Source organism: Poecile atricapillus, chromosome 15 (assembly GCF_030490865.1).
Source record: "Poecile atricapillus isolate bPoeAtr1 chromosome 15, bPoeAtr1.hap1, whole genome shotgun sequence".
Lineage (NCBI taxonomy): Eukaryota > Metazoa > Chordata > Aves > Passeriformes > Paridae > Poecile > Poecile atricapillus.
The window spans coordinates 15,208,900-15,231,973 of record NC_081263.1 but is presented as its reverse complement, the minus strand read 5'-3'; the positions used below and the strand labels follow the sequence as shown (position 1 = coordinate 15,231,973).

At 59.7% G+C, this 23,074-nt stretch overlaps 1 protein-coding gene across 7 annotated transcripts in view; it reads left to right on the top strand.

Annotated features, from left to right (window-relative positions):
* The window catches only part of EPB41L1 (erythrocyte membrane protein band 4.1 like 1), a 64,393-nt gene that overhangs the window by 11,166 nt on the left and 30,153 nt on the right, over window positions 1-23,074 (top strand). The window contains exon 1 of one of the 7 annotated variants that reach the window (XM_058850619.1): window positions 18,502-18,596. The exons of the other annotated variants lie outside the window; for them this stretch is intronic. The gene's annotated coding sequence lies outside the window, so the exon portion shown is untranslated. Of the gene's footprint in view, window positions 1-18,501; window positions 18,597-23,074 lie in introns of those variants that run through there. 7 annotated transcript variants of the gene reach the window in all.

Sequence of the window (23,074 nt, the reverse complement as noted above, 5' to 3'; positions counted from 1 at the left end):
TCCTGGTCCCTGCCTGGGCTGACTTGGCTGTGGCACCTTTTGGACAGTCAGTCCCCACCCCAAAGAGCACAGGGGGGTCAGGAGGGCAGGGCCAGCTCCCAGCACGGCTCCTGTGTCCCCCAGGCAGAGCCCTGGGGCTGTCAGGGTGTGACGCTGGGGGTTCAGTCCCATAGCTCTGCTCACAGGCAGTTTTTAATGCCTGCAAAGCTCAGGTGAGCACAGAGCACCTCTGAGGTGCCCCCTCAACACCCTGGGCAGGGTTAGGTCCCTGCAAGAGGAATTGGCCCAGAGTGATGCACAGATCCCCTCTGGCCTTAGAAAAGCTGTTGGGCTGTTTTACAGAGTAGCTGGGGGGAGGAGGATGTTCTGTGCTCCCTGCCTTGCAATCCTCAGTGCAGCAGGACCCCAGCAGGGCTGGCACAGCCCTGGCACAGCCCTGGTACAGCTGGGGGGAGCTGGCAGTGCCACTGGCAGGTACCAGGGCACTGCCCTGCCTGTCCCTGCCCTGCCCTGGGGCTGCTGCTGCACTTTCCTCTTGATTTGGGGCCCATCCTGGCTGCAAGACATGCCTTGGTCAACGAGCCTTGCTCTGTGCCATCCCAGCTGCTTGGGCTGGGCAAACAGGTTTGTGGTATGTGGCAATGTGGGCCCTGAAGGCTGGGGGAGCTGCCAGCTCCCTCAAACTCTTGGGGAAGGCTGGCTGCTGGCCAAGCCCCTGCTTGCCTTGGCTGAGCCTTTAACCTCTTGTGCATCACAGCCCTCGGGAGCTGGGCTGCCCCCGTGCCTGGGGCAGGCTGAGGTGCCCACCCGTGTCTGATCCCTGTGCCCAGCTGGTGGAGCCTCCTTTGCCCAGAGCCACGCTGGGCTCCTGCCCCTCCTTTGGCATGCAGGGCTGTGTGCTCAGGCAGCAGGAGCTCTCCTGGGGAGATGCAGCTTTGCTGCTCTGATGGCCCCGTGCTCACCCAAGCCCTCGGCAGGTGATGGGGAGCTCTGTTCCCACCTGATGTCCCCTCCCCACTCCTCCTGGCCAAGGCTTTGAAGGGCTGGGCTGGGCTCCTGCCTTGCTGCTCTGGGGTTCCCTGTGGGGCTGGGTGGAGGGGAAGAGCTGTCTGCTCTCAGATCCGTGCCCAGGAGGATTTGCCACCTGGGACTAGTGTTTGAACAGCTTTTCTGGCACAGCAGGGCCCAAGGGATGTGGAGCTGTGGGCAGCGTCTGAGCAGGCCCAGTGTGGGCTGGGGATCTGCAGGACTTTCTCCCAGGGGAACAGCAGAGGCTGGACCATGTTCAGGGAAGCACCTGCCCTGGTGCAAGTGTGCTCTGGGGCATCATCTTCCAACAGCACCTCTCTGGCTTCTTCCAGCCCTTCTCCCACACAGCCCTTGCTGTTCTTTCCTTTATTGTGGGACCTGCTGTGCAGCAGGCAGGACTCTTGGTGGGATGCTGGAGGGTTGGTGGGGCACTGGAGGGAGCTCTGCACTCTGGAGAAGCTTTCAGAGCCTCAGGCCACTGTGCTTGCTGGATGCAGTGTCACCTGTCCAGCTCCTGTGTGTTGTCATTCCACCTGCTCCACAGGTCCCACCTTCCTCCAGCCAAAATCCCAGTGGTGGCATCTGATCAGTGATGCAGGCACTGGTGTGGGGTCAGCTGGGCCGGGCGGGAGCGCCGCACTCCCTGTCCCTCACTACGAGGTTGTGCTTCACGGTGGATTTGGGATGGCAAACGGGGGCTGGATGAATTGTGGAGGATGAGGAAAGGAGAGGGCTGCCCTAATCCTGCTCTGGATTCAGCTCGGCTTTTGTGCACAAGCCTGCTCAGCTGCGAGTGAGAAGGTAGCCGGGTTGCCGGGGAGACAGAGCCGTGGGATGTGGTGGATGCTGCAGCCGGGGAGGATTGTGTAACCCCTTTGCTGCCACCAGGGACAGCCCCAGTGACAGTCCCTGAGGCTGGAGCAGGGGACAGTGCTGAGCTGTGTGTACCAAGAGGCCTTGGTGCTGTGAGCACCCTCCTCAGTGGTGCCCTGAGGTCAGGGCAGGCTGGGAAGAGTCGGGTGGCTGTGGGTGCTCCTGGCATGGAGCAGGGCCCACGCTCCAGAGGCATCTCCAGGAACGTGCCCCGTGCCACCCCAGCAGGTGGCCTTGCCACCACTCAGCTCATTCCCCTGGTGACCAAGATGGGCAGCCCCAACTCTTGGAAGGTCCAGGCTCCTCTCCTCTCTAGAAGGGACAGGTCACAGACCACCTTCAGGTCCCCAAGGGGTGACCAGGGACTGGTGAGCAGAAGCACACAGTGTTGTGCCAGCCCAGGCTGGCTGGGACAGAAGGCTCAGTCTGGGGTGGACCTGGCTGAGCTGGAGCCACCTCTGGCTTTGTGTTCCTGGTCCTGCCTGAAGCTTTCCCAGTTTAGCTGAGAGGCCAGGAGCTGTGCCAGCCTCTGCCCAGGGCTGGTGCATGGTCCAGATCCTCCTGGACACCAATTGCTGTGGTGGGGCCAGACTGGCTGTGACAGTGGGATCCCTGTTCCAGTCTGGCTGTGGGATCCCTGCTCCCATCCTGGCTGTGGGATCCCTGCTCCCATCCTGGCTGTGGGATCCCTGCTCCCAGTGTAGAGCTCAGGGTGCCTGTGTTGGGATCCTCCTCTCAGAGCAGGAGGCTCTGGTGGTTCTCTCAGGCTCTGTGCCCCTCGGGATCTGCCCTTGGGTGTGGTGGGGAGGCTTTGCTCAGGTTTGCTTTTTGTTTCCCTTTTATTTATTTATTATAATGTTTTTAAGCTTTTCCTGCAGCCCTTCCTTCTCTTGTCATTTAATTGTCCAAGTTCCCTGAATACTTGTCACCTGCCTGGGGGTAGAATTTGAGACACATCAAAGGTAGCTGAGCTTCTGCAGGCGCTGAGTGAACATCCTCTGGGAGCTGGGGAGAGACTAAACAGCAAGGAAAAACAACTGCTGTGCTCTGGTTTGTCCAGGAGGTAAAATGGAAGGGCTGGGGGAGAGCGAGGGAAGAGCAGCAATATTTGCTTTCCAGAAAATGTCTGCCCCGTGCCTGGGAGGGGGCTGGCCCTGCTGGGGTCTCTCTGTGCAGTGAGGCCTTGGAGGGAGCTGGAAGGGGAGCAGGGGCTGGAGCAGCTCTGCAGGGGCTCCGTGCACGGATCCCAGAGCTGGCCCTGGGATGGGGCTGTACAGGTTGGGATTGAAATGACTCAGCTCCCTGCCCTGCTGCTGCTGTCTGGGGAGCAGGAGAGGGGCAGGGATCAATGACAGGGCTCACAGGAGGTGCCAGAGCTGCTGCCACTCCTGGCTGGGGTCCCCGGGGCTCGCAGGGCACAGCGTGGGCAGGAGGCTCCGGCTGAGTCAGACCCAAAGCAGCAGCTCAGAAAGGAGTGCTCAGCTTTGTCTTTGCAAGTGACACAAAGCAAATGGAATAAATCCCAAGCATTGTTCGTGGTGTCAGGCCTGGATGGAGGCAGTGCTTGGAGAGGTGTCTGGAAGCCGGTGCCAGCTGCAGCTCGCAGGCCTTTGCAGAGCAGAGTTTTGGGCTCCTGGGGGCTGCTCTGGCCCTAGTGGGGTCTCTGACCAGCCCCCTGAGCCTTGGGGAACTGTGCTCAGAGAAGAATGGAATTTTGGGGATGTTTCTTTTGGTTTAAAACTCTTATAGCAACAGGCATTTTGTTGCAAAAAATATCTCCGTACCATATCTTCAAAAAAAAACCCCAAAATAACCCACCTAAGATATTCTCCTCCACTTCCCTGAAAAACCTCAGTGTTTGATGCTGCTGGTGGGTGAGCCAGTGTGGGATGCTGTGCCCCAGCACATCCATATGCCAGCAGGGATGGATGCCCTGGCTGGGGGTGAGGGGAGCTGGGGGTTTTGGGGAGCCACCAATTGCAGCTCTCTCGGCCTCCTGCAGTGCCAGGGGACAGTGCCAGGGACAGTGCCAGGGGACAGTGCCAGGGCAGGAGGCTCATGGAAGCCCCCAGGTGCTGGTGAGTGCATTGATTTCCTGCAGCACTGGTGATCAGTCATGTTTTTGGGTGTGAAGTCAAAAGGAAAGCTTGGGTTTACTCTCTACCTCTGACCTGTGAGAGGTCAGAGCTCTGCTGGAAAGACCAGAGACTGCTGGGAATAGTTTAAGGAAGCCCCCAAATGTCTATTTTCCAGCTGTGGTTTTCCATGGTTAATAGAGCAGTTTCCTGATCCTCTTTCCAGCCAGGTAATCTGTCTTCCCTCAAGAGGGAGATGAACAGCAGCATAAATTGCAGGCAGGTCCCAAAAAGACATTTGCAAGAGCAGCCAATTTGCTGCCATTTTCACTTAGAGATCTGCTGCTCTTCTCCTGTGAACTTGTAGCATTTTCTTCCATGGAAATGAATTTTGAGGTGTTTGAAGGGATGTTGGCCTCTGTTGGCTGAGGGTGTTCACCTGAAGAAGAGAAGTCTCCAGAGAGGCCTCAGAGCCTCTTCCAGGACCTAAAGGGGCTCCAGGAGAGCTGGGGAGGGACTTGGAACAAGGGATGGAGGGACAGGACACAGGGAATGGCTTCCCACTGTCAGACAGGGATGGATGGGATATTGGGAGGGAATTGTTCCTCCTGAGGAGGGGCAGCCCCTGGCACAGGGTGCCCAGAGAAGCTGGGGCTGCTCTGGATCCCTGGCAGTGCCCAAGGCCAGGCTGGACAGGGCTGGGAGCAGCCTGGGATGGTGGAAGGTGTCCCTGCCATGGCAGGGGATGAAGTGTGTGGTCTTCAAGGTCCCTTCCAACCCAAACCACTCTGGGATCCCAGTCAGCTGGACTGGCTCTTGAGATGGGCTCAGATGTGATGAAGGTTCCATGTGTCCTTTCCCTTCCCCAGCAGCATTTATCAGTTTCTGGAGGCAGCAGCTGGCCCTGGGGCGGGAGGGTCTCTTCTGGAAGCGCTGCTCCCTTTCCTGGAGGCCTTCAGGCCGAGGTGGGGCTGAGCTGTGGGGTGCAGCTCAGAGTGCACAGGAGCACATCCCGGTGGAGCAGTCCCAGCGGGCAGGGGGAGGCTCCTGGGCAGCAGAGGTGATTCCTGCCTGGTTCCTGGGTTCCCCTCTGAGGCTGCTGGGCAGCAGGGATGATTCCTGCCTGGTTCCTGGGTTCCCCTCTGAGGCTGCTGGGCAGCAGGGGTGATTCCTGCCTGGTTCCTGGGTTCCCCTCTGCTGCTGGGTGTGCTGGCTCCTGCGGGATGCTGGTCGCTAAGCAACCGGCAGAGGTGGAGCTTCCCAGGTACCATTCCCAGCACATCCCTGCCTGCATCCCTGCCTGCCTGAGCCCTGCCTGCCTGCTCTGCCACTCCCACATCCTCCCAGGCACCTCGGTGGGAGCTCCTGCTGCCCACCCCACCCTGTCCTGGGGCAGGAGAGCATCCCAGGTTGTCCCTGGGCATCACCAAATCCTGATCTCTGCCCAACATCACCCAAACCCTTCCCTGGAGAAGGGAGATGTCTTGAAGCTCTGTTCACCCTTTGGCTTGGGGTTGCCACCTCAGCACTACTTCCCTGCCTGGCTCTGGGAAGCAGGGCCAAAAGAGGGGAGCCCCAAGGCTCCTGCACTCTGTGATTCCCTGCAGGAATTCCTCTGGCTGGGCTGGGGGCTGGGCGTGCCATGGGCTGGCTGTGGAATGCTGCAGGAGCAGCTTTCCCCTCTGGGACAGCTGTTCTGTGACAGGGACACTCAGGCTGGCACAGGAGGCCTGGGTGTCCCTCAGGGTGACCCCAGCCCTGCCTGGGTACGTTGTGGCCTTGGCTCCTGTTTCTTTGTGCCCTTCCCAAGGCCGGGTGCTGGTAAGGCACTGGGAGGGTGTTTGGCTTAGGTGGCATCCTGCAGGTGGGAAGAAGCCTTTCCTGTCTGCCTGGAGGATGGGGAGGATGTTCTGGGGATGGCTTTACCCTTCAGTGCCTCCCCAGGGCTGGTTCATCGCATGCCGTGGCCCTGGAGGATGTCATGTGCTGGGTGTTGAGCACCTGCTTTCTCCCCAGCCTTCTCCTGCCCAGCCAGTGCTCCTTGCTGGACTTTGCTGGAAGAGCCGAAAGCCCCAGCTGGGCCATCAGATCATGAATTTCCCTTCTCTCTGCTCCTGGTGCATTCCCCACTCTGCTGACTGTGCAAGCCATGCTTTTTGAAAGGGCTGTGTTTCCCTGGAAGAGGCACATTCCTGGCTTTATGGGGCTTCCTGGAGTGATGGAGGGGGACAAGCTGGGCAGCCTTTGGCTGTGCAGAAAGCCCCAATGGACTTCCAGACCCCTGAGCTGTTCCCTGGAGCAGGGGGCAGGGATCAGGCAGTGAGGTTGGGCTGCTGGTGCTGTGCAGGCTCAGGGAACGCCTGGTTTGCTGTGGATCCTGCCACGAGGATCTGTCCTTGATGCACCCCAAGGGGTGAGGCACACTCATGGGATCCTGTGCTCTGGGCTGAGATTTGGGGTCCCTGTGAGCCTGCAGGCTGAAGTGGCTGTGCTGGCAGGAGGGTGCTGTGTGACAGCTGTCCCCAGTCAGGGAGGGGACGAGTGAGCAGCAGGCATGGCTCTCAGAGAGCTGAGGCTCTGCCTGGGAGCAGAGGATGGTTTTTTACCACTGGTGACAGAGAGAAACTTCTGCTTGTGCTGCTGAGTGGGTGTCCCAGGGAGAGAGTGAGGGAATTGGGCTGGAGCTGGAGAGCTCTTGAACAGCATCATCACCCCTGGGTCACCTCCACGGGCTGTGGGACTGTGGAGCTGCTGGGCAGGTGCAGTCGAGGCCCTGGCATGGCTGAGGGCATCACTGGGGCTTGGCTTTTGGAATTGAGATGGGAGGGGCCCCTGGGTGCCAAGGAAAGCAGGAAAATCCCCAGGGCACAGAGCAGGACAGTGCTGTGACAGCAGGGCTCAGTGCTGGCACATGGTGGCTGTGCTGGTGCTGCTGGTCCCACCCTGCTCCAGGGGGAGAAACCAGGGGGAGCTGGAGGCTGCAGAGGCTGCTGGCTCTTCCCTCTCCCTGCTCCTTGGTGCTGTGCTTCCATCTGGAGAGGCACTGGGTGCTTGCAGGGGCTGACTCACGGCTCTCCTGCCCACCAGCTGGGACATCTTCATTTGAGCATTAATGAGGTTGTGGAAGGTGTTTCTTGGCTCCTGAAGGGACGCAGCAACTCATTCCTGGACTTATTTACTCAGCTGGGAGGTGTCACTCAAAAGGGTAGGAGTGAAACCTTGTGTAAAGTGGCCCCAAATTTCCCATGTCTGGCAAAAGGACCGTGTCCTGCTGTGTGAGGGGGAGCAGGGAGGACGCTGCCTTTGCATCCTGCCAGGCTCAGAGGAGGAGGAGGCGCCTCAGCCCCATCCCCCTGGGATGCAGCAGAGGTCGTGCTCCTCTTCCCTGGTTTTTCCTGGTGCCAGCAGGGTTGGGGCCAGAGCAGGCTGGAAGGAGGGTTTGGTCCCTCGGGATGGGCTCTGCCCTGGCTGCTCTCGGCACTCGCAGCTGTCGTGGTGAGCTGCCATCGCTGCCTGACTCCAGCCTGCCTCGGGGGATAACTCCCTGTCAATTTGGTGACTTCTTTTCCCCCCATAACTTTCTCGTAATTCATTTTTGACATGTGGCACAAAGCCTCTGGGGCCGCAGGGATGCTGATCTCAGTTTCCAGGGTGTAGTTTTGCAGAATAAGCTCAGGCTGCTCTATTAACCCCGGCTGAGGGCTGGCACCGTGGGCAGGAGGTCACTGCCTGTCCCCTGCAGGCCGGGGGAGCTGTGCAGGGGAGCCCTGTGCTGCCTTCAGCAGGGTCAGATGTCTCCGTGCTGCCTGGCTCGGGCATGATGAGCAGCAGATGTCTGGGCTCCTGGCAACTGCTGACATCGTGTAAATCCATAATTGCCCAAACACACATTCAACACGTGTCAATTGAGGCTGGGCTGGCTGCAGGAGGGCAGGGGAGGTGGGACAGCCCCACTCCACGGGCTCCTTTCGGGTGGTGGATCCCAGAGCTTGTGGAGGTGTCACAGGGGATTGTTGCCCTCACGTGAGCGTGTTCCTGTGAGATCATCCCACCCTTACTGCCTTTGCTCTCCGATTTTTCCCCACTTGACCCAATTCTTCACTTGGCAGCTCCAGCCTGGCTGTCACAGTCCGTGTCGATGACGAGCCGCTGTCTGCTGTGTCTGCTTCAGTGGTGCTCAGTGGTGCCTCAGCCTGGCCTTGGCTCCTTTTCCCTGGCTCAGCATCCCTGGGGAACTCCAGGTCAGCTCAGTGGAGCTGAGCACACCAGCTCGACAGCCCAAGCTTGCCAGGCTGGCCTGGAGCAGGACAGCACCCACCTGTCTGGACAGAGGTGTCTGAAGTCACCTGCAAAGCCCTGCAGAGCCTGTCCCCAGGAAGGGACCGGTCCAGCCAGCCCAGAGGAGCCTTTCCTGCCCTCCCTGCTCAGGCAGGCTCTGGGCTGGACCCATCACCTGTGCCAGAGGGACAGGAGTGGACGTGTCCCAGTGGTTTCCCTGGGAGCAGCCTCCCGTGGGCAGTCCATGGTGATTTCCTGCACCAGCAGGTTCAGACCTCTCACCTCTTCCTTTCCTGAACTGCAGAATCATTCAGGTTGGAAAAGACCTCCAAGATTATCGACTCCAACCTGTGACTGATCAACTGAGCTGTAGCACTGACTGCCACTTCCAGTCATTTCTTGTCCACCTTTAAGGATGGGGACTCCACCACCTGCCTGGGCAGCCCCTTCCAATGCCTGACAGCCCTTCCAGTGAAGAAATTTTCCAAAATATCCAATCTAAAATTCTGCTGGTGCAACTTGAAGCTGTTCCCTCTCCTCCTGTCCCTGTTCCCTGGGAGCAAAGCCTGATCCCCCCTGGCTGTCCCCTCCTGGCAGGGAGTTGTGCAGAGCCACAAGGTCCCCCCTGAACCTCCTTTTCTCCAGGCTGAGCCCCTGTCCCAGATCCCTCAGCTGCTCCTGCTGCTCCAGCCCCTCCCCAGCTCCATTCCCTTCACTGGACACAGATGAGATGTGGGGCTGGTGCTTCCTGGTGCTGTGCTGCCGTGGGGTGGGACATCCCTGGGGTGGGACAGCCGAGGTCAGGTTGGCAGGACAAGGTGACAGAGCTCACCTGGGCTGCTGTGAAACCTGCTCACAGGCTGGGGACTGAGGCATCTGAGGTGAAGAGGGAATGCTCACACTGCCCTTCATGTTCCCAGTGTGATGTTTGTGAGCTCAACCCCATCCTGCTGGGCAGGAGAGCAGTGTGCTCTCCTGCTCTGACATCCTTCCAAACGCTGCCAGCCGAGGGAGGGGGGAGCAGGCGTGCTGGGGACTGGGGACAGTGTGGCCATGACCCTGCAGGGGCTGTGGGGACAGGGATGGATGTGTGGGGTGAGGCTGGGGGAAACAGAGGCACAGGACGATGCCTGTGGCTGCAGGGAGGGTGGGATGAGGTGGGGGTGATGACAGGGGAGGAGCAAAGCCTCTCCCAGCACCCCAGTCTGCTCCTGCAGGAATTGAGGTGTGAGGCCAGACCCTGTCACTCTCCACAATCCCTGAAGGGTGCTTGTAGGCACGTGGGGTCAGGCTCTTTCTCCAGGCAGCACTGACAGAATGAGAGGACACAGTCTCTCTATACAGGTTGGATATTAGGAAAAAGTGTTTTACAGAAAGGGTGATAAAGTATTGGAATGGTCTGCCCTGGGAGGTGGTGGAGTCACCATCCCTGCATGTGTTTAAAAAAAGCCTGGATGTGGCACTCCGTGCCATGGTCTAGATTTTGGTGTTAGGGCTTGGACTCCGTGATCTGGGATCTTCCAGCCTAATCATTCTGTTGAATTCTGGTGTTGAGAACACCAGGAGAGATTGTGATTGTCTGGGAAAAGACTTGGAGGCTAAAATACCCACCTGTGACTGACCTGAGCAACACTGAGGGAACAGCTGGACCTGAAGAGGGAACATGGAGAGGAGGATTGAGAGAAGTGTGCGGGGATGAGGGGTCAGAGAAAGTTTTGCAGCAGAGGGCAGATTTGGGAGCTGTGATCACAAAGCTGTGCTATCCCAGCTAACAGGGAGCTGCAGGAGCCAGGCAGAGGGGAGGAGTGAAGCCAAGGTCCATCCAGCTGCAGGGTGTGTTCCCTGCAGGAGCAGCCAGACCCTGCAGGCAGGAGGAGCCAGGTGTGGGATTGAGCCCCAGCAGCGCTCGGTGCTCAGCTGCCTCTGCCCAGCTGGACACAGGGGAGCTGCTGGGGCTGCAGGGACCTCCCTGGGCAGCTCCACAGGGCTCTGGAGACCTCCTGCTCTCTGAGAGCCTCCAGATCAGCCCTGGGAAGGACCAAGGCTGGAACCTGATGGACCTGAGGAGGCACTTCCCAGCTGTGTCAGGTGTCAGGTCCTGCAGGTCGCACAGTGGCTCTAGAGGGCTTCTGTGACCCACCAGGGCTGTTGGGTTCTCCATGCAGGACTGAGCTGGCACTGCCACTGGATCTCTGCTGGTCCATGGGGGGTCACAGAGGCCTGGGGACAGTGGGGAGCTGCAGAGCTTCAGAGTGGAAAGGCAGAAGGAGCTTTGCCCTGGCTGCTCAAGACAGGAACAGTCCAGATCTGGAGGGAGGGAGGGAGGGAGGGAGGGAGGGAGGGAGGGAGGGAGGGAGGGAGGGAGGGAGGGAGGGAGGGAGGGAGGGAGGGAGGGAGGGAGGGAGGGAGGGAGGGAGGGAGGGAGGGAGGGAGGGAGGGAGGGAGGGAGGGAGGGAGGGAGGGAGGGAGGGAGGGAGGTTTGCTGAGATGGAGAACACCTCTCTAGGCTGAGGAGGATAAAGCCCTGGCACAGATTGTGGTGCAGGAGAGGAGTTAGGGAATCCCAGACTAGTTTGGGTTGGAAGGGACCATAAAGCTCATCCAGTCCCACCCCCTGCCATGGGCAGAGACACCTTCCACTGTCCCAGGCTGCTCCAAGCTCCATCCAGCCTGGTCTTGGACACTTCCAGGGATCCAGGGGCTCACCACACTCACAAGGAAGAATTTCTTCCTAACATCTGATCTAAATCTGTCTTGTTTTGGTTTGGAATGGTTCCTTCTTGTCCTATCATCCTCTCTCCATGTAAAAACTCTCCCTCTCTCTATTTCCAGTGCCCATAGGCCCTGGAAGTGGTTCTAATATCTCCCCAGTGCCTCATCTTCTGCAGGTGAGCACCCCCAGCTCTCCCAGCCTGGCTGCAGAGCAGAGGGCTCCAGCCTGCAGAGGAGCCTCACCCCGCTCTGCTCCCCACCACAGGCAGTTCACTGGGCTGGGCTGGATGGATGGAGGAGCTCCCTGGAGGAGCTGAGTGGGTTAAAGCACCTCGAGAGGCATTGTCTCCCTCCCCATTGTGGGGTGCAGGGGCCCAGAGGAGGCTGCAGCTCACCTCGTGATTCAGCGCTCGGTGCCGATGATTCACGGCGGGACCACCACGGGCTGCGGCGCGGGGATTAACGGGCTGCAGGGAGGGGGGAGAGGGAGAAGATGTTTTCCCTCATCTTATCAGCGTTTCCCGAGCCTGCCTGCCAGGTACAGCAGCTCTCAGCTGGGGAGATGTGCTCTGCCTGCCAAGGGAGCTCCAGCACATCTGGCACAGCTGTAAATCACAGAATCCAGAATGGTTTGGGTTAAAGACCATCCTGTTCCACACCCCTGCCATGGCAGGGACACCTTCCACCATCCCAGGCTGCTCCAAGCCCTGTCCAGCCTGGCCTTGGGCACTGCCAGGGATCCAGGGGCAGCCACAGCTGCTCTGGGCACCCTGTGCCAGGGCCTCAGCACCCTCACAGGGAACAATTCCTTCCCTGTATCCCATCTAACCCTGCCCTCAGCCAGTAGGAAGCTATTCCCTCTTGTCCTCTCACTCCAGACCATTGTCCAAAGTCCTTCTCCAGCTCTCCTGGAGCCCCTTCAGGCACTGGAAAGGGCTCTGTGCCCTTTTTTCCAGGCTGAAATCCATTCAGCTATTCTGAACTGATCCAAGCACATGCTTCAAAAATCTTACTTGGGCATCTTTCCATGTCCTTTCTGGGCTCAGATACCCTCACCTGGAGCCATAAGAATTGCCCACAGGTACAATCCTCTCAGGGCCTTGGCCCATCCTCGGTGCTGTAGCTCAGGGTGAGGCCAGAGGCTGTTCTGCAGCCTCAGTGTGTGGCCAGGCCAGTGCTTCTCTGCCTCTGCTTTCCCCCTGAAGGACTTCTGCAGAGCAGGTGCCCTGTGCCAGGCTGGATCCTGATAGTGGGGGGGTTTCTTGGTTGCATTTTGCAAGTCATTGAGGAGTTCTCAGTTTGGGTGTTTGTCATGTCTGAGCACTCAGATGCCAAAGGATTCTCCTCAGCTTTGTGAGGATACAAATGCTGCTGCTGTAAATTTGAACAGAAGTGAGACTGGGGAAATGTTTTCTTAGCAGAATAGAGTCAAAGGCAGGTAAGAAAGGTTGTTCCAGGCTGAACCTCTTGCCATCCATCTCTGCCAAGGCTGCTGAGGGCCAGCTCAAGGGGGATGTGTGGGCATGGTCCTTCCCTGGATGCTATTCCTGGCTTCTGTTCAATCTCCTCTGACACCTTTTTAGTCCTTTTGTGTATCTGTGAGATGCTTCAGAGGATGGAAATTTCCAAGTTCCACTTTCCCTGCAGCAGCTGGAACCCAGCTAAGCCACACGTGGGCTGTAGGGCTCAGGACAGAGCTTCAAAGCTCAGCTTTAGGGGTGGGTGCTGTGCACAGGTCTGGGGACTTGGCTGCTCCGGGGTTTGTGCAGGAGGGGTCAGGGTGTGGTGGCTGTGTGCTGGTGATGCTGCATTAATGTGGATAAACCCCACGTTAGAAATACATCCTGAATTGCAGACAGGCAGGGAAAGCAGCCTGGGCAGGGCTGATCCCTGCTCAGAGACAGCCAGGAACGTCTCAAGGGTGTTAAGCAGGAGGGAATGGGAGTAAAGCCGTTCCCCAGGATGGGGTGTGGGCACTTCTCACCAGGGCTGAGGGCTCCCAGCTCCTGGGAGATGTGGGGAGCTGATGGGGGGCTGGGAGCATGTGAGCCTCATGGAGGTGGGCACGGGGCAGCTCCACTCCTGCTGCTCCAGGCTTGGTGGCACGGCCTGTCCCCTCCCTGTGTCCTCCACAGAGGGTGGGGAGGGCTGGTAGCACCTCTCCTCTGTGCCCCTGAGGCTTACCCTGCACAAGGAGCTGCTCTGGGGCAGTGGGGGGCTCCCTCAGACAGGTCTGGGTCCTGGATCTGGCCAGCACAGCTACTGGGGAGCTTGGCTTTTTTCTTGCATTTTGCAAGTCACTGAGGAGTTCTCAGTTTGGGTGTTTGTCGTGTCCGAGCATGCGAATGCCAAAGGATTCTCCTCAGCTTTGTGAGGATACAAATGCTGCTGCTGTAAATTTGTACAGGAGTGAGACTGGGGAAATGTTTTCTTAGCAGAATAGAGTCAAAGGCAGGTAAGAAAGGTTGTTCCAGGCTGAACCTCTTGCCATCCATCTCTGCCAAGGCTGCTGAGGGCCAGCTCAAGGGGGATGTGTGGGCATGGTCCTTCCCTGGATGCTGTTCCTATTTCAGCTCCTGGGGGGCAGCGAGAGTCCAGGGGGTTGTGGGGACCCCAGGCACCAGAGCACTGGCCAAGAGAAACTGGAAAACACAAGGATGCATATCAGGGAGCCTGGCTGGTGTGGGAGGCCCTGGAGGTCTCCTGGAGCAGTGGGACACCCTGTCCCACAGGAGCTGGGGCATGTCCTGCCTCTGGGTGGGGGGACGTGACAGGAGCCCAGTGTGGGCAGCACTGGGGGGGCTGGGCTGGCTGGGGGGCTCCCTGCAGTGCAGCTCCAGTCCTGGGCCAGGACTGAGGTACCTTCTCCTCTGCACCTGAGTCCCCTCTGTGTCCCCCTGTCCCAGTGTCCCCTACAAGGAAGGTCAGAGCTGATAAAGGAGCCCATGTGCTGCTCCCACCCTGCTGCAGCTCTGATTCACTCGCTCTCTCTTCTCCATACTCTGATCTCCCTTGCACCCCTTCCTTTAAAAACATTTGTTCTCTTATATTTGATAATTGCCTGCGAGGCCTGAGCACCCCCGAGGCCTCTGAGCTGTCCTTGCCCTGGCAAAAGCTGAAAATCCTCCTTCTTCCCACCCCTGGGGACCCACAGAGGGGCTGTGTCCTTCCCTGCAGCATCCTGGGAGCCACTGTGCCCTGGCTAGCAGGGGGATGTTTCCATGCCTGGCAGAGGGTTCCTCATCTGCCCCACAGATCCCCTTGGAGCTGTGGGTCCTCTCCAAGCACAGGCTGTTCCTGTTCCTGTTCCTGTTCCTGTTCCTGTTCCTGTTCCTGTTCCTGTTCCTGTCCCTGTCCCTGTCCTGGTGGATCCCACAATCAGTGGCCCTGCCCCTGTTCCTTGCTGTGCAATCCTGGCATGGACAGGGGGTCTGGGTTGCACATGCTTGTGTTATTTAGTCTCGTTTGGGGACACTGGGGTTTTTCAGGGTCCTGGTCCTGTTTCAGCCTGTTGGTGGAAATGGGGTTCATGGCTGAGCAGCCACAGGGTCCCCTCTCCGTGACAAATGTGGCTGGGAGAGGGTCAGGTGGGGAGGAACCAGAGGAAAGCCTGCATTGGTGTCTGTAGATGTTGAGAAAGTGCCAGCCAGGCATTCCAAAAATGGGGAACTGGGCTAAAGCCCACAAATATTTGCATAGCAGCCCCTCCAGTGAGTGCTCTGAGGTAAGTGCTGAGGACAGAGCTGAGCAGATATTGAAAGGGACAAGTGGTCCAGTTGGGGTGTTTTGGGAAAGGACTGGAGTGGGCATGGATCAGCTGTGCCATGCCACAGCTCCTGGCCTCCCAAACTCTCCTGCTCCCACTGGAGAGGGCAGCAGGGACTCGTGTGGGGACAGTGTCTCCCTGTGACTGCGGTGCCTGAGGGTGCCTCTGATGGCTGGAGGTTACAGGGAGCCCTCACCTGGATTTAAACCCTCCAGGATTGATGGGGTGTTTCCCTCTTGGGGGCCTGAGATGGCAGCTGGGTGAGGCTGGTTCCAAATGCCAACATCCCCCACCTGGGTGAGGGGCAGGGAGGGCAGGGAGGGTGCTTTGCTGTGCCTCAGTTTCCACTGTGAGGACTGGGTGAGCTCAGGGAGGGGACAGGGAGTCCTTTCCCCCAGCATGAGGCCAGAGCAGCAGCTCTGGGCCAGTCTGCTCCCCACAGTTCCCCTGTGAGCAGGGAGATCCATCATGTCCCTGGGCCCAAGAGCCAGCTGTGAGCAGGGCTGGTGCAGCCCAGGGCCCAGCCCACATTCCCTCTGCTCCAGGCATCCCTTCCCCTGGCCCTGAGCTGTGCCAGCCCTTCCTCTGCTCGGGGTGCAGGGCAGTGGGGCAGCCCCTTCCAGCATTGCCCCAACACTTCCCTCCTTCCCTGGGGGAGTGCCAGAGTGTCCAGGGCGGGATGTGACCAGGGCTAGTTCAGATGACGTTTTTCAATTGATTTTCCAGCCTTTCCAGCACAGCAGGGATCGGTTTTGCCAGCCCTCCCTCCACCCCAGCTTTATTGCTACCAAATTAATGAGGAACATGTTGGTGCTTGAAGTCAGAGGCTCTATCAGCAGCTCCCAGGCTCCCAAATGCCTCCAGAAGGATGGCTGGCAGCTTTGCCAGGGTGATGGGGTGGGACCAGTGCCTCTCTGCCCCCACAGCATCCTCTGCTGTGATCTAAGGGCTTCCTGGGACACTGAACTGAAACCAAAGCCCAGTTCAACCCTGACCTCTTCCTCTTGAGCTGTGTCCCACTGTGGTCTGAGGGAGCTGGCTCTGCCTCCCTGCCTGAGTCACCAAGTGATGCTCCAGGTGGCAGTGGGGGATGCAGCCAGTGCCCTCCTGTGCCATGTGGGATCACAGGGATGTGAGGAAACGGTGCCATGGGGTCAGCAGGAGCACGGGAGGACTCTCCAACAGCACTGCCTGTGCAGGAGCTCGGCTCACTGCTTGCTTGGGGGGCACTTTTGGGGCAGGGGGAGCACCTGTGGGGCCCCCAAACTGCTCCTTCCCACAGGAGGTGTCTTGGTGTGGTTCCTTGGGTGAGGAGGTGCAGGATCAGGCCCAGGCCCATCTCCATGGGATGACTCAGGAGTTGGTTGGGTCCTTGCTGAGCCTGTTGTCACCATGGCAGTTTGGGGGGCTCTTCTGCGGGGTGGCACCATGGCTGATGTCCCTCTGCTGGCCCCATCCCTGTGCTGAAACACGGATGAAGATCTCTCAGGCTCTGCCTCCCCCTCCTGAGTGCTGCCTGCGTTGGCCTGTGCCAGCCCAAGGGGGTAACTTGCCTCTCCTGAGAGAGGAAATGTGGAAGCTTTGTCCATGGGGTGCCCAAAGGATGGGGCCAGGCTCTGCTCAGCAGTGCCCAGGGACAGCCCCAGGGGCCACGGGCACAAAGTGACACACAGGAGGGGCCCTGTGAGCTCAGGAGACACTTCTGCACTGGGAGGGTGGCCGAGCACTGGTGCAGGTGCCCAGGGAGGTGGTGCAGCCTCCACCCTGGGAGAGACTCAAAAGCCACCTGGACACATCCTGGGCAGCTGGCTCTGGGTGGTCCTGATGGTGCAGGGGCTGTGCAAGGTGACCTCCAGAAGTGTCTCCAACCTCACCCAGACTGAGATTCACTTCTCTAGCACAGTGCAGGGGTTCAGCAGGGCACAGTGGGGTCCTCCCTGGGCACAGTGAAGATGCTGATGCCACAAGGCCCAAGTGCCTGCAGGACCCCCTTAGAAACCTGTAGCTGTTCAGGTCTCCCCAGTCCTTGTGCACCCTGGGGGGTCTCACAAGTCATGGAACCACTGAGGTTGGAAAGAATTCTCTGTGTCAAGTCCACCCCTTAACCCTGCACTGTCAAGGCCACATTCACCCATGTCCCCAAAGTGCCACATCTCTATGCCCTTTATATTCCCCCAGGGGATTTCTCCCACTGCCCTGGGAAGCCAGTGCCAGACCACCCTTTCCAAGATTTCTGGAGCCAAGAAGTTTCCACAGGCCCCTCTGCAGTTAGTGGCTAGAGGATGCAGTGGGTCCCATGCAGCCTGGCCAGAGCCTGAGCCCCTTTCTCTGGGTCCATCATTGCTTCCTTCCAGGCATGGAGAGAAGATCCTTCCTGCCCTTGTTTCCCCAAGCTACCTGATGGAGCTGCCCAGGGACTCTGCTCAGTTGTGGGTGACACCAGCCCTGACCAGTGCTGAGCAGCCAAGAACTGGTAGCCCCCAGCCCCAAACTCCGGTGGCTGCACCCTCCTGGAGAGTTGGGAAAAGGGGAAATTCAGGGCTCGAAGTGTCATCAGGGATGCTGAAGCTGCCTAGGCATGGTGGGTGCTCCCATGGGGGCTGCATGGTCTGGAGGAGCTGGAGGCCTCACTGGCCCCTGGCCTGCCTGAACTGTGGGGATTGCACTGCTGAGCTCTTGGATTAGGATGCAGAGCAGGCAAGGATTTTGGAGGAGTGTGAGTTTGCTGGGAAGTGCGGGACTGCTGGTTCTCCCTGGCTGCAGGCTTGTGTGTGTCAGAATGGGACCCCCTGGGCTGTCTCAGTTCAGTGGCTCAGGAGTTCCTGTGAAGGTGCCCAGCCTCGGGGAGAGCTCAGAGGGAGAGCTGGGGGGCTGGGACCCCTTCCCTGCCCACCTGGTTCCCCCAGGGCTGATGCTCTTGGCTGGGGGAACAGTCCATGAGCATCCCAACCCATGGGTACCATTTGGGGAGCTGGGCAGTCTGGGTTTCTCCTTCTGCATCCAGCATGGTCACACTGTGAGTGCCTGCATCCCCAGAGCCTGAGCTCTCCCAGCCAGTCCCCAGACTTGTGCTTTGTCCCCTCGGGTTCCTGATGGCTCAGCATGCCCAGGACCTCCATCAGCGTGTGCCAGAACTGGTGGGTCCTGCCAGGGTACCCCAGCCCCTGGCTGCCCCCAGGACCCCGCCCGTGTCCCTGCCTGTGCTGTGACAGCAGGACCTGTCCCTGTGCCGGCTCAGTGCTGGGCTACAGAACCCCCTGCAGTGTTCCCCGTGTTTGCTCCGTGGGGCTGTCCCTCCCGGGGGACGAGCAGGGGACACAGGGATGTGCCGGCTGGCACGCTCGGCTCTTCAACCTGGACAGGGCTGATGAAAGAGCCTCTGTTCGGCCGCCCCTGCTGGGGCGAGCGGGGTGCTGGGTTGTGATGCCAGCACAGTGTTTGCTGCCCCGGGACCCCCGGGAGTGCGGGACAGTGCCGGGCTACCTCGGGATAAAGATGTGCAGCCGAGCTCTCCTTCCCCGCCGGGCGTGCTCAGGGAAGGACCCGGCAGGAGCGGCCGGCCCGGGATGAGTCAGGAGTTTGGGGGGACGGGGGGCGATGGAGCTGCCACCGGCATCCCCGGGGGATGCTCCCGGCACGCTGGGCCGAGAAAGCAGCCGCTCTCCCCGCTCCCAGCTCCCATTCCATCCCGGCTACGGCTGCAGTGCACATCCATCCCTCCATCCATCCCTCCATCCATCCCTCCATCCGTCCGTCACCGCGCGGGGCGTGGGAAGAGGCGGCTCTGCAGAAAGCGCTGCCTCGGACGCAGCGCCAGCCGGGCGGGATGAGCCGAGCCGGAGCCATGGGCTGCTGGCAGCCAGGTAGGGCCCCCCAAAATGCCTGCGCGATGCTCACCCTGCTGCTGCTGCTGCTGCTGCTGCTGCTGCCCTGTGCTTCAGCCGGCAGCGGGTGCCTGGGGACGGCTGGGAGGGGTGCGGCTCCTGGGGCGGTGGGGGATCTTGGAGGTCTTTTCCAAACTTGCCGGTTCTGTGATTCTATGACCGGGCACTTTCACAGCTCGGGATACTGCAGATATCTGCCCCTGCCAGTCCCCCGAGAGGAGATCGGGGTTCGGTCTCCAGGAGCAGGGGATCCCCTGTGCTGCTGATCCCCCCCTTCACCATCAACAGCTCATATGATTCTCTGGCCCTGCTGCAGAGCAGCACAGGAGAACTCTCAGGCTGCACTGCGGAGCACTTTGGGGATCTGTGTGTCCCTTGCCAGGGGTGAGGTCCCAGGGGTGGCACCAGGGCCCAGGGGTGGCGCTGGGGCTCAGGGTGCTGGGTGCTGCCGGGGCTTTGGGGCTGCTTTCCTTGTTTGCTGTTTCTGTGTCCTCGGAGGATTCCCAGGACTCCCCGCCAGGCTCCCCTCGGGTTTCCAGGATGGCTGCAAGGCTCCTGTCCCCTGCCAGCTCAGCCCTGCCCGCTCGGGTGCTGGGTGCCATAGCCCTGGTGAGAATCTCTGTTTTACCTGGGGGCTGGCAGGTCCCTGGCCCCTGCCCCGTGCCCCCCACATCCGTGTGTCTCTGGCTGTGTCTGTCCCCCAGTGTGATCCCACAATGTGATGCGGGCTTTGCTGCCACCGTCAGCCCCACGGGCCCTTGGCAGGGGTGAGGGAGGAGGTCACTGGGTTGTCTCTGTGCTCCCCCCTTGGGCACAGGGAGCCCAGTCTGGGCACTCGGCAGGGGCTGCTGCCTGCCTGTGGCCGGGATGCTCCGGAGGTGAAGCCTCAGGGATGGGCAGAGCCTCTGCAGGAAGCGAGGGGCGGAAGGGGGAGCCCAGGAGAAAAGGGGGATGCTCGGCCTTGGAAACCAGCCCGGAGCTGGGAGTGACTGGGCAGGGGACGGGGAGAGCAGGCTGCAGGGAAGGGAAGGCTCTGGGAGAGGAGTGCTGCAGAGGCTGGAGCTGGGATATGCTGGGAAAGTGCTGGGGCAAAGCAGCTGGGAAATCCATGCTCCGGCTTGAAGGGGAAGGAGGAGGAAAACACCAAGGGGAGGAGAAGCAGGCAGGGGGATGATGGGAGGAGGTTCCAGGCATGACAAGCAGGTCTGCCTGTGATCCTGCTAAGGCTTCCTTTGCAGTCACCATTCCCACGTGCCTGTTCCGGTAGCCTGCAGCTCCATCCGGCTGCAGCCCTCTCCCCTGAGAGAACATCCCCCAGCCCTGGGCTCCAGCTGCAGCAGCGTCGAGCCAGCCCTTGCTGGAAACCGGCTGTGTGCTGAAAACTTGCCCTTGCTGAAAACCAGGCATGGGGCACCAGGGCCTGTGCGTGCCAGGAGGAACCCTTTGGCCACTGTCCTGCACAGGGCAGGGTCTGGGGGTCTGTGCTGCTGCCTCCAAAAGCCTCAGCACAAGATTTGCTCCAGTGGCACAGGCATGAGCAAGGCTGGGTGTTGGGAAGGCTGGTGCCCAGCAGGATGGGGTCCTGCTCCTGCTGTAGAAAGTATTTAGAAAGAAATAACTTTAGAACTCCATCAAGCTCACTGCAGTTGTGGTGTAAACCTTTTACAAGTTAGTGACAGCAGGTATTTCAGTGAAATTTCCCCTTTGGCAGCATTCTGGATCTGTGTCCTTTCTGAGCCCGTGGCCTCCATTCTGGGGTCTCTGCTGGGGCAGCAGGAGCTGAGTTTGCATAGGGAAGGTGCTGTGGGATGGGCAGGGCTCCATGGCTGCTGCTCCCTGTCTGTGCTGTGTGGCCCCCTCCCATCAGGGACAGCTCCTGCCCACGGCACAGAGCTGCTCCCAGGGCAACATCTCCTTCTGCAGCTCTTGAGGCCATGGGAAAGGCCATGGGAAAGAAGAGGGACAAAGGGCTGGGACAGGTGGCACCGTGATTGCTGCCCAGGTCCCTGCAGAGGGTGTCCCCAGGGTGCTGAGCACCCCCAGCCAGGCACAGAGGGTGCTGGTGGTCATGTGGGCCTTGGAGTCCTTCTCCCACACCCTGGGTGCAGGTGAGCACAGATGACCAGGCTGCCATGGAGGGTGGCAGTGTCCTACTCCAGGCACCACCGTCCCCAGGGGCTTGGTGCTGCCAGGCTGGGGCTGACCCTGGGCTGCAGCAGCACTGGGGTGAGTGGCAGTGCTAGAGGAGCCCCAGCCTTCCCACTCAGCCCCAGGGTGGGCTGGGAACAGCTCCTGAATGCGGCCCTTGTGGCTGTGCCCAGGAGCGTGGCAGTGCCAGCGTGGTCCCTCCGGCAGGGCTGTGCAGCTGCAGGGCTCAGCTGCAGTGGGGCCATGCCCAGGGCCACTGCCCCTGCCAGCCCTGGCTCCCTCAAACAGCTCTGAGACCCCAGCAATGGCCCTGTGTGACCCAGAGCCTCCCCAGCAGAGCTGCAAGGCCAGAGACAGGGATTCCCTGCCTTGGGAGCAGGGAGATGGTCCCTGGGGATTTGCCAGGTTCCCTTAGCAGAGCTCTGCCATCCTGGCACTGCTGTGCCATGCTCTCACTGGCTTCAGCAGGAAGGCAGTCCCTGGGATCAAGCTCCTGGCCCCCCATCAGAAGGTTGGAACTGGAGCAAAAGGGACTGAGATAATTCCCAGCTTACTACCCTTAAATAAACCCCTCATTTCTTCAGGGATCACTGCAGGGAAGAAGCAGTTTGGAAGAAAGTTTAGAAATGTCAAGCACAAAAGTCAGCATGTTTTTGGCCCAAAGTGATGCTTTGTCACTGTAGAGATTTCATGTTGATTAAAAATTCACACACTGAGATCCAAGCAGAAGTGTTTGGGAATGATCCGTGCAGGGACTTGGGCTGGGAACGAGCAACTGCTTGAATTTGCAGTGGAAAAACCGCAGCCCTGTTTCCTCTGTGGAAAAAACAAACCATTGGTGACCTCTGAAAGCTCCCGGTGGCCTTGGCCGGGCAGTGGGGTCTGTCAGGAGGAGCTGATGCTGCTCAGGGCTGGCTGTCCGGCCTGTCATGGCCAGGAGAACATGGTCCTGGGACAAGGGGTGAAATCCTGGGCCTTTGGCTGTGAACTGAGGCCTCTGTTGTGAGCACGCAGCCAGCGCAGGCACGGGAGGGGGATGTTCCCGGGATCTCCTGGCTGCAAATCTGGCGGAAGGCGTAGGCTTGACTCCCTGTCTTCTCCGTCACCTCCTCTCCATTCCCTCCACCCCCAGAGCCAGTTTTAGTCATTTTCCTGGGAAGGTTTCACATCTTCCCACTGCTGAGGACACCTGAAGGGCAGCAGTGGGACAGGAGCTGTGGTGTGGGATGGGTTTCTTTGTAACACTGAGCTGAGCCTGAACAGTGCAGTGGATCCACCAGGGATGGGGCATCCAGAGGGTCTTGGGCAGGCTGGAGGAGTGGGCTCACGTGAACCTCATGAAGTTCAGCCAGGCCAAGTGCAAGGTCCTGCAGCTGGGTTAGGGCAGCCCCAGCAGCAGCACGGGCTGGGGGCTGGGTGGGTTGGGAGCTGCCCTGGGAGAAGGACAGGGGGTACTGCTGGTGACAATTGGATGTGACCTGGCCATGGGGACTGGCAGCCCAAAAACCAACCCTGTGCAGGGCTGATCCCACAGCGTGGGCAGAGGTGAGGGGGGATTCTGCCCCTCTGCCCACTCAGGTGTGACCTCACCTGCAGAGCTGCCCCCAGCCCTGGGCACCCAACAGAAGAGGGATTTGGAGCTGCTGGAGTGAGTCCAGAGGAGGCCACAGAGATGCTCCAAGGGCTGGAGCCCCTCAGCTCTGGGACAGGCCGGGAGAGCTGAGGGTGTTCACCTGGGGAAGGCTCCAGGGAGACCTTAGAGTCCCTTCCAGTGCTTAAAGGGGCTCCAGAAAAGTTGGAGAGGGACTTGGGACGCAGGATGGAGTGACAGGACAAGGGGCAGTGGCTTCCCACTGCCAGAGGACAGGGTTAGATGGGATACTGGGGAGAAGTTTTGCCTTGTGGGGGTGCTGAGGCCCTGGCACAGGTTGTCCAGAGAAGCTGTGGCTGCCCCTGGATCCCTGGAAGTATCCAAAGGCAGGCTGGGCAGGGTTTGGAGCAACCTGGGAGAGTTGAAGGTGTCTATGTCCACGGCAGGGTTTGGAATTGGAACAGGATCTGCAGGCATTACTCAGGGCTGCTGGTGTGGCTGCTCTGTGGTTAGGGTGGGTGATGTGACCACAGGGTCACAGATGTTCCAACTGAGCCACCTTTTGCAGCCACAGTCCTCAGACTAAGGTGGGGATGATCCCAGCAGATGCTGCACAGCTGGACATGGCCTGGTGGGGGGGACTGGCAGGGCCTGAACAGCCTGAGTGGAGAGTGGGTGATGGTCCAAAGGCTGCTCCATGATCTGTGGAGTGTGGACC